The 8,898-nt window shown below is 38.1% G+C and overlaps 1 non-coding gene across 1 annotated transcript; it reads left to right on the top strand.

Moving 5' to 3' along the window:
• Positions 1-7,839: 7,839 nt before the first annotated feature.
• LOC114413857 lies at positions 7,840-7,946 on the top strand. The gene has a single exon (XR_003667002.1). It is a non-coding gene; the product is annotated as a small nucleolar RNA R71 (small nucleolar RNA).
• Positions 7,947-8,898: the final 952 nt, after the last annotated feature.

Raw genomic sequence — 8,898 nt, 5'->3', positions numbered from 1 at the left:
TCCTAATTAAAAATTTCCCTTTCTTTATTATTCCCTAGATTCAATTATTTCTTTGTTAACAAGTTACTAAAATAATAAATGAAGGAAAGTAACTTAAAGAAATATAAACACAACAGAAAGTAAAAGAGATTAAGGAAAGAGAGAATGCAAAACCGGATTTATACTGGTTCGGCCACAACCCGTGCCTACGTGATCGAGGCCGTACCTGAATCAAATAAACATTAAAATGCAGTAACTAGGAAGTGATCCTAGGTTGTTTCCCAACGAGCAATGACTAACCAAATGTTCATAATATGCTTTGTTATAATAGTAACAATAACGATTGGGGGGGGGGGGGTTTGTCTTGTGAATTTAAGAACAAGCAGATTGGAATACGAAATTAATAGTATTAAAGACATGTTGTTTCCTCTGATTCAGAAGCTATTCTCTTATCCTAGGTTGTGAGGATTTCACCCCTAGCAGTTAACCTCTTAATAACCCTAATTTGATTTACTAAGCAAAAATCAATTTAGGGTTATCAATGTGTGATTAAGCAACACATACACCAATTAACCCCTTGTTCATTAAGCACGAACGTAATTAAAGCACAGAGGCAATTAATCGAACACGAAGCGTGCACAGATTAACAGAACGCATGTGGGTTAATTGGTGAAGGGAAAACCGATAAGAGAGCAACATTAAAAACAGAACCTCAAAGAGAATTACGCTTCATCCTCAGAGGGAAACAACACTAGAATTTTAGCCTTCCATAAGTTCAACAAAAGCAGCAAACATAAATGAAACTTGAAGTAGAAACATAAATGAAGCTAAAGGCAGAAAGCGTAAATGAAGCTAAAGGCGGAAGAAGGAATAAAAACGAAATTAAAATTAGAAGCAGAGATTGGAAAATTGCCATAACGTGAACAGTAATCCAAAGCTAAAAACTTAAAACCCTAAAACCCTATGCTCTGAATAATGGAATAACAGAATAGCCCACTTACACAAATCCCAAGGCTACTATTTATAAGGGTCACTCAGAGTCACTGGGCCCTATAACATTATTCTGGCCCAAAACGAAATAAACACTGAACATCATAAAAATAAAATTGCAATCTCCTAATTAGAAATTAACTAAGGTAAACGTTGCTTTATTTGCCCTCTTTAAGTCCACGACCAAAATCCGGATTAAGCCCAATGCTTCATTAATTCCTGAAATTAGATTAAAAACATCAAATTAGCTTAATGAGCCCAAATAATAAAACTACCTAATTAATTTGACAATTAAGACTAATCAATAATTAAAATGATGCAAAAAGGTTTAAGAAATAGGAGAAAATAATGGCACATCAAAATCTCCCATACTTAGCCTTTTGCACTCCTGGGCAAAATGAAACAATGAACAAAATCCAAGGATATCAAAGAGAGACAAACAAAAACATTTACATATTTCTCAATGAACATCAAGGAATGAAAGGAATGGGTAACATCTAACATGAAGAGATCCAAAGAGTCAAGACATTCGTGAAAATCATCCAAGCAACCCAATCATGGAAAAATAGTTAAGCAGCTCAAGAATGAAAAGTGATAAAGCCTCACAAGATATACACTCTATCTCTCAAGTATCTAGGCTACTATTTACCCTCAAAGCACCCATGAAAACCAACACCACATAAACTTGACAAGATTCTAAAATTGACAATCAACCCATAAACACAAGCACATGAGGATCAAAAGGTCTTTTAAGGTTGTAGTGGGGCCAAGGACAAGGTAGGGGAAAATATGGAATAAGTAGCTAAATCCCAAAGGAATAGAGGAGCAATGGGGAATAAGTGCATATTAAAAAAAAAAAACCTAAAGATAAAATTTAAACACAAAGAGTAGAGCCAAGGGTCTCATCATTCTTTTTCCATTTAAGATCTTATTCACTCAACTTTATTGCTTTTCTTTTTCTTTTTTCGAATTGATTCAACTTAAATTTTTTTTTAACGGTATCATTTGAGAACTAGCATATCATTCAGCATCATGTCCAACATTTAACCCATATACAATGTACATCAATATGGCCCAAAAATACATCATGAAGCATAGCCAACAAAACATGTTATCCAACAAAACCCCCAACACTTATTTCCAAAACAATTCCAAAGCTCCAAAATTCCTTAAGGTTAAGGTGAGATCATGGTTTTTCACTTAAGGCTTGTAATGAGCTTCAAAAAAAAGAAAGGGGAACATATGCTCAAAGGGCTATCATAGGGATTAATTCAAGGTAAGTCCATTTGGCCAGAGGCTTATAAGAACAAAATTGCCTAAATCATTTCCAAATATGCATGTGAATTAGGAAGCATCAACAAGAATCAAGCCATGGCTATTGTGCAAGCAATCAATGGGGCAAAACACACCAAATGATTATGATGATGGATGGCTCAAATTCTCACAAAGGTAAACTTATCACTTTCAAATTGAGCTTTCAAAACTATCATGACATATAGAGGAAAAACAAGGATTTCAAATCACAAAATATCCAGAGACTTTTATTTTCAAAACAATTACCCATTACTTGAACATATCCTATAATTCAAAGAAAAATATGCAAAGTTGTACATGCAAATAGAATTGACCTAAAATATTAAACTAGAAACCCAACAAAACTAACAAAATTAACAAATTAACACAACTAACAAAATTAACAAAACCAACAAAACTAGCAAAACCAAAGAACACTCCCCCCATACTTAAACAACACATTGTCCTCAATGTAGCACAATTAAAAGATTAAAAGCAATTAAACCATTAAATAGAATCGGACAAATGTAATAAAAGCAAAGAAGGAGATAGGAAAAGAAGAACTCCCTAAGTCATGGTGGAGGAAGAGTAGGGTGGAGTAAGGAAGTCTCTTCCACCATTACGTCCACTAAAGAAGGGTTTGTGAGGAATGGCTTAAGTTGGTGTCCATTGACCTTGAAGCTCTTGTTTGTGGAGTCGCTTTTGATCTCAACTGTACCATAAGGAAAAACATTAGTAACATCAAAAGGACCAATCCACTTAGACCTCAACTTACCACTCATGAGTCCAAGCCTAGAATTATACAATAACACTTTTTGCCCAACCATGAAGTCCTTCTTAATTATCATGCTATCGTGGAACTTCTTGGTCTTTTCTTTGTAGAACTTGGCATTCTTGTAGGCTTCTAGGCGGATCTCATCTAACTCACTCAATTGCAACTTTCTTTCCTCACCAGCTTGATCCATAGAGAAGTTGCAGGTCTTCACTGTCTAGTATGCTTTGTGCTCAATCTCCACTGGAAGATGACATGCCTTTCCAAAGACAACCTGATAAGGAGACATTCCTATGGGTGCTTTGTAGGCAGTCCGATGTGCCCTAAGAGCATCATCAAGCCTGGTACTCTAATCTTTCCTGCTTGGCTGCACAATCTTCTCTAAAATTCTCTTGATCTCCCTGTTAGAAATTTTTGCCTGTCCATTGGTTTGGGGGTGGTATGGTGTGGATACCCTGTGTACAACCCCATACTTTTTAAGCAAGGCATGTATTGATTTGTTGCAAAAATGGGTTCCTTGATCACTAACGATTGCTTTAGGTACTCCAAACTTGCAAAATAGATTAGATCAGACAAAATTTGCAACAACCTTAGCATCATTAGTTCTAGTGGGCTTGGCTTCCACCCATTTTGAAACATAATCAACTGCAAGGAGAATGTAAACATAACCAAAAGAGACAGGAAAAGGGCCCATGAAATCTATGCCCCAGACATCAAACACCTCATAGAATAGCATGGGTTGTTGAGGCATTTTTTGTCGCCATGTAAGTGCACTTCCTGCTCTCTGACACTGCTCACAAGTGCTACAGATCTTCCACGCATCTTTAAAGATGGTGGGCCAATAAAAGCCACAGTCAAGCACTTTGCGAGCTGTCCTTTGAACACCCAGATGACCTCCTGGTGCGGAAGAATGATAGAACCGTAGGACTAAATCAGTCTCATGATCTGGAATGCATCGTCTAATGACCTGATCACTGCACAATTTCCACAAGTAGGGGTCATCCTAAATAAAATGCTTAGCATAACTTTTAATTTTATCTTTTTGAGCTTTAGATGCTATGGGAGGAAAAACAGAAGCAACTAAATAATTGACAATGTTAGCAAACCAGGGAGTAGAAAGAGAATCAGAAATACTATACAGTATATACAAATGATCATCCGGGAAATCATCCCGAATGGGTGAATCCTCATTAGACACACATTCGATCCGACTCAAATGATCATCAACTAAATTTTGTGCTCCGCTCCTATCACGAATCTCCAAGTCAAACTCTTGGAGCTAGAGCATCCATCGAATCAACCTAGGCTTTGAATCAGCCTTCTTCAACAAGTACTTTAGAGCTGCATGGTCAGTATAAACAACAATGCGAGTACCAAGCAAATAAGAACAAAATTTTTCAAGAGCAAAAACTATGGCTAGTAGCTCTTTCTCAGTAGTAGTATAATTTTCTTGGGCAGCATCTAAAGTCCTAGAAGCATAATATATCACCCTAGGAAATTTATCAATTTTCTGAGCAAGGACAGCCCCCAATGCATAATTTGATGCATCACACATAAGCTCAAAAGGGGCTATCCAGTCGGGTGCCTGAATGATGGGGGTGGTAGTCAGTGCTCTTTTGAGGCAATCAAAAGCCTCTCTGCATTTATCATTAAAGTCAAACTCCACCTCCTTTTGCAACAAGTTGGATAGTGGAAGGGCTACCTTGCTAAAATCTCTTATAAAGCGCCTGTAGAATCCTGCATGACCAAGAAAAGATCGCACCTTTTTCATGCAAGAGGGGTAAGGCAATTGTGAAATAACAGAAATTTTTGCAGGATCTACTTCAATGCCCTTATTGGAAATAATGTGGCCTAAAACTATACCTTGCTCAACCATAAAATGACATTTTTAAAAATTTAGAACAAGATTAGATTCAATGCATCTATTCAAAACCTTTTCCAGACTATCCAAACAAACATCAAAAGAGGATCCATATACAGTGAAATCATCCATAAACACCTCTATGCAATTTTCTAAAAAATCACTGAAAATACTGATCATGCACCGCTGGAAGGTACAAAGGGCATTGCCCAGGCCGAAAGGCATCCTCCTATAGGCAAAAGTGCCAAAGGGGCAGGTGAATGTGGTCTTTTCCTGATCCTCAGGACCAATAGTGATTTGCATATAACCAGAAAAACCATCAAGGAAACAGTAGTGAGATTTACCTACCAGGATTTCAAGCATCTGGTCAATGAATGGCAGGGGAAAATGGTCCTTTTTGGTAACCTGGTTCAGCTTCTTATAGTCGATGTAAACTCTCCAACTGTTCTGCACCTGAGTAGGAATCAGCTCCTCCTTCTCATTTTTATCATGGTGAGGCCAATTTTCTTCGGGACTACCTGGACGGGACTCACCCATTGGCTGCCGGAGATAGGATAAATGATTTCAGCTTGCAAAAGCTTGGTTACCTCCTTCTTCACTACATCAAGAATCATCGGGTTGAGTCTTCTCTGTGGCTGCCTTACTGGTTTAGCCCCATCCTCTAAATTTATCCGATGCATACATGTGGATGGGCTAATACTAGGAATGTCCGCCAGGGTCCAGCCTATAGCCTTCTTATGCTTCTTGAGAACTGATAATAGCTTCTCCTCTTGCTCATCAGCAAGGGAGGCCGATATAATTACTGGAAAACTTTTGCTATCATCCAAGTAAGCATATTTTAAATTTGATGGCAGAGGCTTCAATTCTGGTGTGGGCGGCTGGATAGTGGTAGAAAGAGATAGTTCCTCAGCCTGTACCTCATAAAGAAAGTCAGAGGTATATGCACTTCCTAAAACATGGTTAGTTCTATCTGACTCTAGAAAATCAATCTCAAGAGGTAAAACATCACCAGGCATATAATCAATATCCAATTCAGATTCACTCTCAACCTCAAATTCAGACATATGATCAATTACAAATTCATATTCAATGCATGAAGAGTGACAGACATGCATATTAGAATGAAGATCAGTCATGTATTCATCAGCAATATGGTCAATTATTTCAACACGAAATATAGAAAGATCTTCAGGTGGGTGTTTCATAGCATCAAGAATATTAAAATGAACAGTTATATCACCAAACTCCATAGATAGTGTGCCTGCATATACATCTATCTTAGTTCTAGCAGTTTTCATAAAAGGTTTGCTTAGAATGATGGGAACTGATCCTTGAGAAAATCCCTCCTCCATATTCAAAATATAAAAATCAATAGGGAAAATCAGTTCACCAACTCTAACTAAGACATCCTCTATGAAACCAGCAGGATAGGCAACACTTCTATTAGCTAAATGAATTACCACATCAGTTGACTGCAAAGGGCCAAGAGATAGAGAATTAAAAATAGACAGAGGCATAACACTAACAGAAGCTCCTAAATCTAGCATGGCATTGTCAAACTTATTGTTCCCTATAATACAAGGTATGCTGAATGTACCTGGATCTTTACATTTTTCAGGGATTTAGGGAACAGATTTACCAATCAATATGGAGACATTTCTGCCCATGCTAATTCTTTCACTTCCTTTAAGCTTTCGCTTATGAGTGCACAACTCTTTCAAGAATTTAGCATATCTTGAAATTTGCTTTATCGCATCCAGCAGAGATATGTTTACCTTTACTTTTCTAAATGTTTCCAAGATCTCCTTCTCTGCCTCTTCCATTTTTTTGTTGGAAATTGCTCTTGGATGGAATGGAAGAGGGATATGCTGCTTCTGTAAATCAGAATTACTAGTGGAAGATTCACCTGCATAGAAATTGTTAGGTAACTTACTCTTTATATTTTTGTCATCATCTTTTTTTGGAGTAGAGTGAAGTTGGGCAGGTTCATTTATGGATGAGGAAGATGTTGCTGGTTGAGGTCCTTGACATTGCTTTCCCGACCTCAATGTAATGGCACTCACATTTTTGGGATTCTAGACAGATTGAGAAGGTAATCTGTCAGAATTTTGGGATTGTTGTTGATTTAACTGTGTAGCCAATTGTCCCATCTGATTAGTTAAGCTCTGAATGGAGGCTCTGGTCTCTTGTTGAAACTGCATTTTTTGCATAGTCATTTGTCTCACAAGTTCTTCAAGGGAAGGTTGCGGAGGGGCCTCAACTATTTGTTGTTTATGGGGCTGTTGCTGCTGCTACTGTTGTTGTTGCTGCTGCTACTGTTGTTGTTGTTGCTGCTGGATTGATGGAGGAACGTATGGTCTGCTTGGGCCAACAGCATTCTGAAAATAAGGTTGTTGTTGCTGCTGTTGTGAAGGACTCAACCATCTAAGGTTGGGATGATTCCTCCACCCGGGATTGTACCTGTTGTCGGAGAGGTCATAATTGTTCTGTTGTGGCTGATTTTGCTGCTGAGGTTGAGGAGGTCTATTGTAAATATTTGCAACATAAGCTTCAGGCTGCTCAATTGCTCCAGGTTGCTGCACAGAAGGGCAGAGATCTGTATGGTGGTCGATAGAGCAGCATAAACCACAGAGTCTGGCAACAGGTGCAGATTTCTGATTCAAGGCCAGCTGGGTTACCAGGTTAACCAAGGCATCTAGTTTACCTTCAAGCTTCATAGTTTCAGATGATTCATGAGTTTGTGGCTACTTCATGCACTCCTCTAATGACTATAGCATCATTTTTGGCGCTAAGCTGTTGGGAGTTGGAAGCCATCTTCTCAATTAAATTTCTGGCTTCAGTAGGGGTCATGTCTCCAAGGGCTCTACCACTGGCAGCATCTATCATACTTCTCTCCATGTTACTGAGTCCTTCATAAAAATATTGGAGAAGAAGCTGCTCAGAAATCTGGTGGTGAGGGCAACTAGCACATAGTTTTTTAAATCTCTCCCAATATTCATATAGACTCTCTCCACTGAGTTGCCTAATGCCTGAAATATCCTTTCTGATGGTCGTGGTCCTGGAAGCAGGGAAATTTTTTTCTAAGAATACTCTCTTGAGGTCATCCCAGCTCGTTATGGACCTTGGAGCAAGGTAATATAGCCAGTCCTTTGCCACTCCCTCTAAAGAATGAGGAAAAGCCTTCAGAAATATGTGATCCTCCTGAACATCTGGGGTTTCATGGTGGAGCAGACAATATGGAATTCTTTCAAATGTTTGTGCAGGTCTTCACCTGCAAGGCCATGAAACTTTGGAAGCAAATAGATCAGTCCAGTTTTAAGAACATATGGGACATCCTCATTAGGGTATTGGATGCACAAGCTTTCATAGGTGAAATCAGGTGCAACCATTTCCCTTAGAGTCCTCTCACGGGGTGGAGGTTGTTTCATGTTCTTAGAATGTTCAAAATTATAATGCTCAAAATCAGGATGTTCAAAATCACTAATAACAGAATGCACAAACTCACCAGTAACAGAATGCTCAGGATGCTCAAAAGGTATAAAATGATGCCTAACTAATCTATGAAATGTCCTATCTATCTCAGGATCAAAGGGTTGTAAGTCAGATGGATTGCCTCTAGTCATACACTACATTCAACATCCACAACTAGTTGCCTTCTTATGCAAGTAACAATGTAGGTTTGAACTACAACTACCCTCAAATGATATTCAAATGACTTGAAATTTTGTGAGCAACACCCTAAAATCATGAAAAGATAGCACAAAAATTCTCAGACAAAAATTCAAAGTCTAACTTTGGAAACTACCTAAGGAAAGATTAGAAAAATAAAACAATAAAACTTGAAAAATAAAAAAAAAAACTAGTAAACAGGCGATTTTGGCTAGTTAGAGATCTCAACCAGCCTTTGGCGGGCTAGCAAGATATGGGAAATTTTTTTCTACCCCAAATACATGTATAATAATAGTCATTCTGATACCCAGAGAAAAAGCTATTGTCGTTTGAA

The sequence above is a fragment of the Glycine soja genome, chromosome 5 (genome assembly GCF_004193775.1).
Source record: "Glycine soja cultivar W05 chromosome 5, ASM419377v2, whole genome shotgun sequence".
In the NCBI taxonomy this organism is placed as follows: domain Eukaryota; kingdom Viridiplantae; phylum Streptophyta; class Magnoliopsida; order Fabales; family Fabaceae; genus Glycine; species Glycine soja.
Note: the sequence above shows the minus strand (reverse complement) of the source record. Positions and strands in the feature narration are given on the sequence as shown.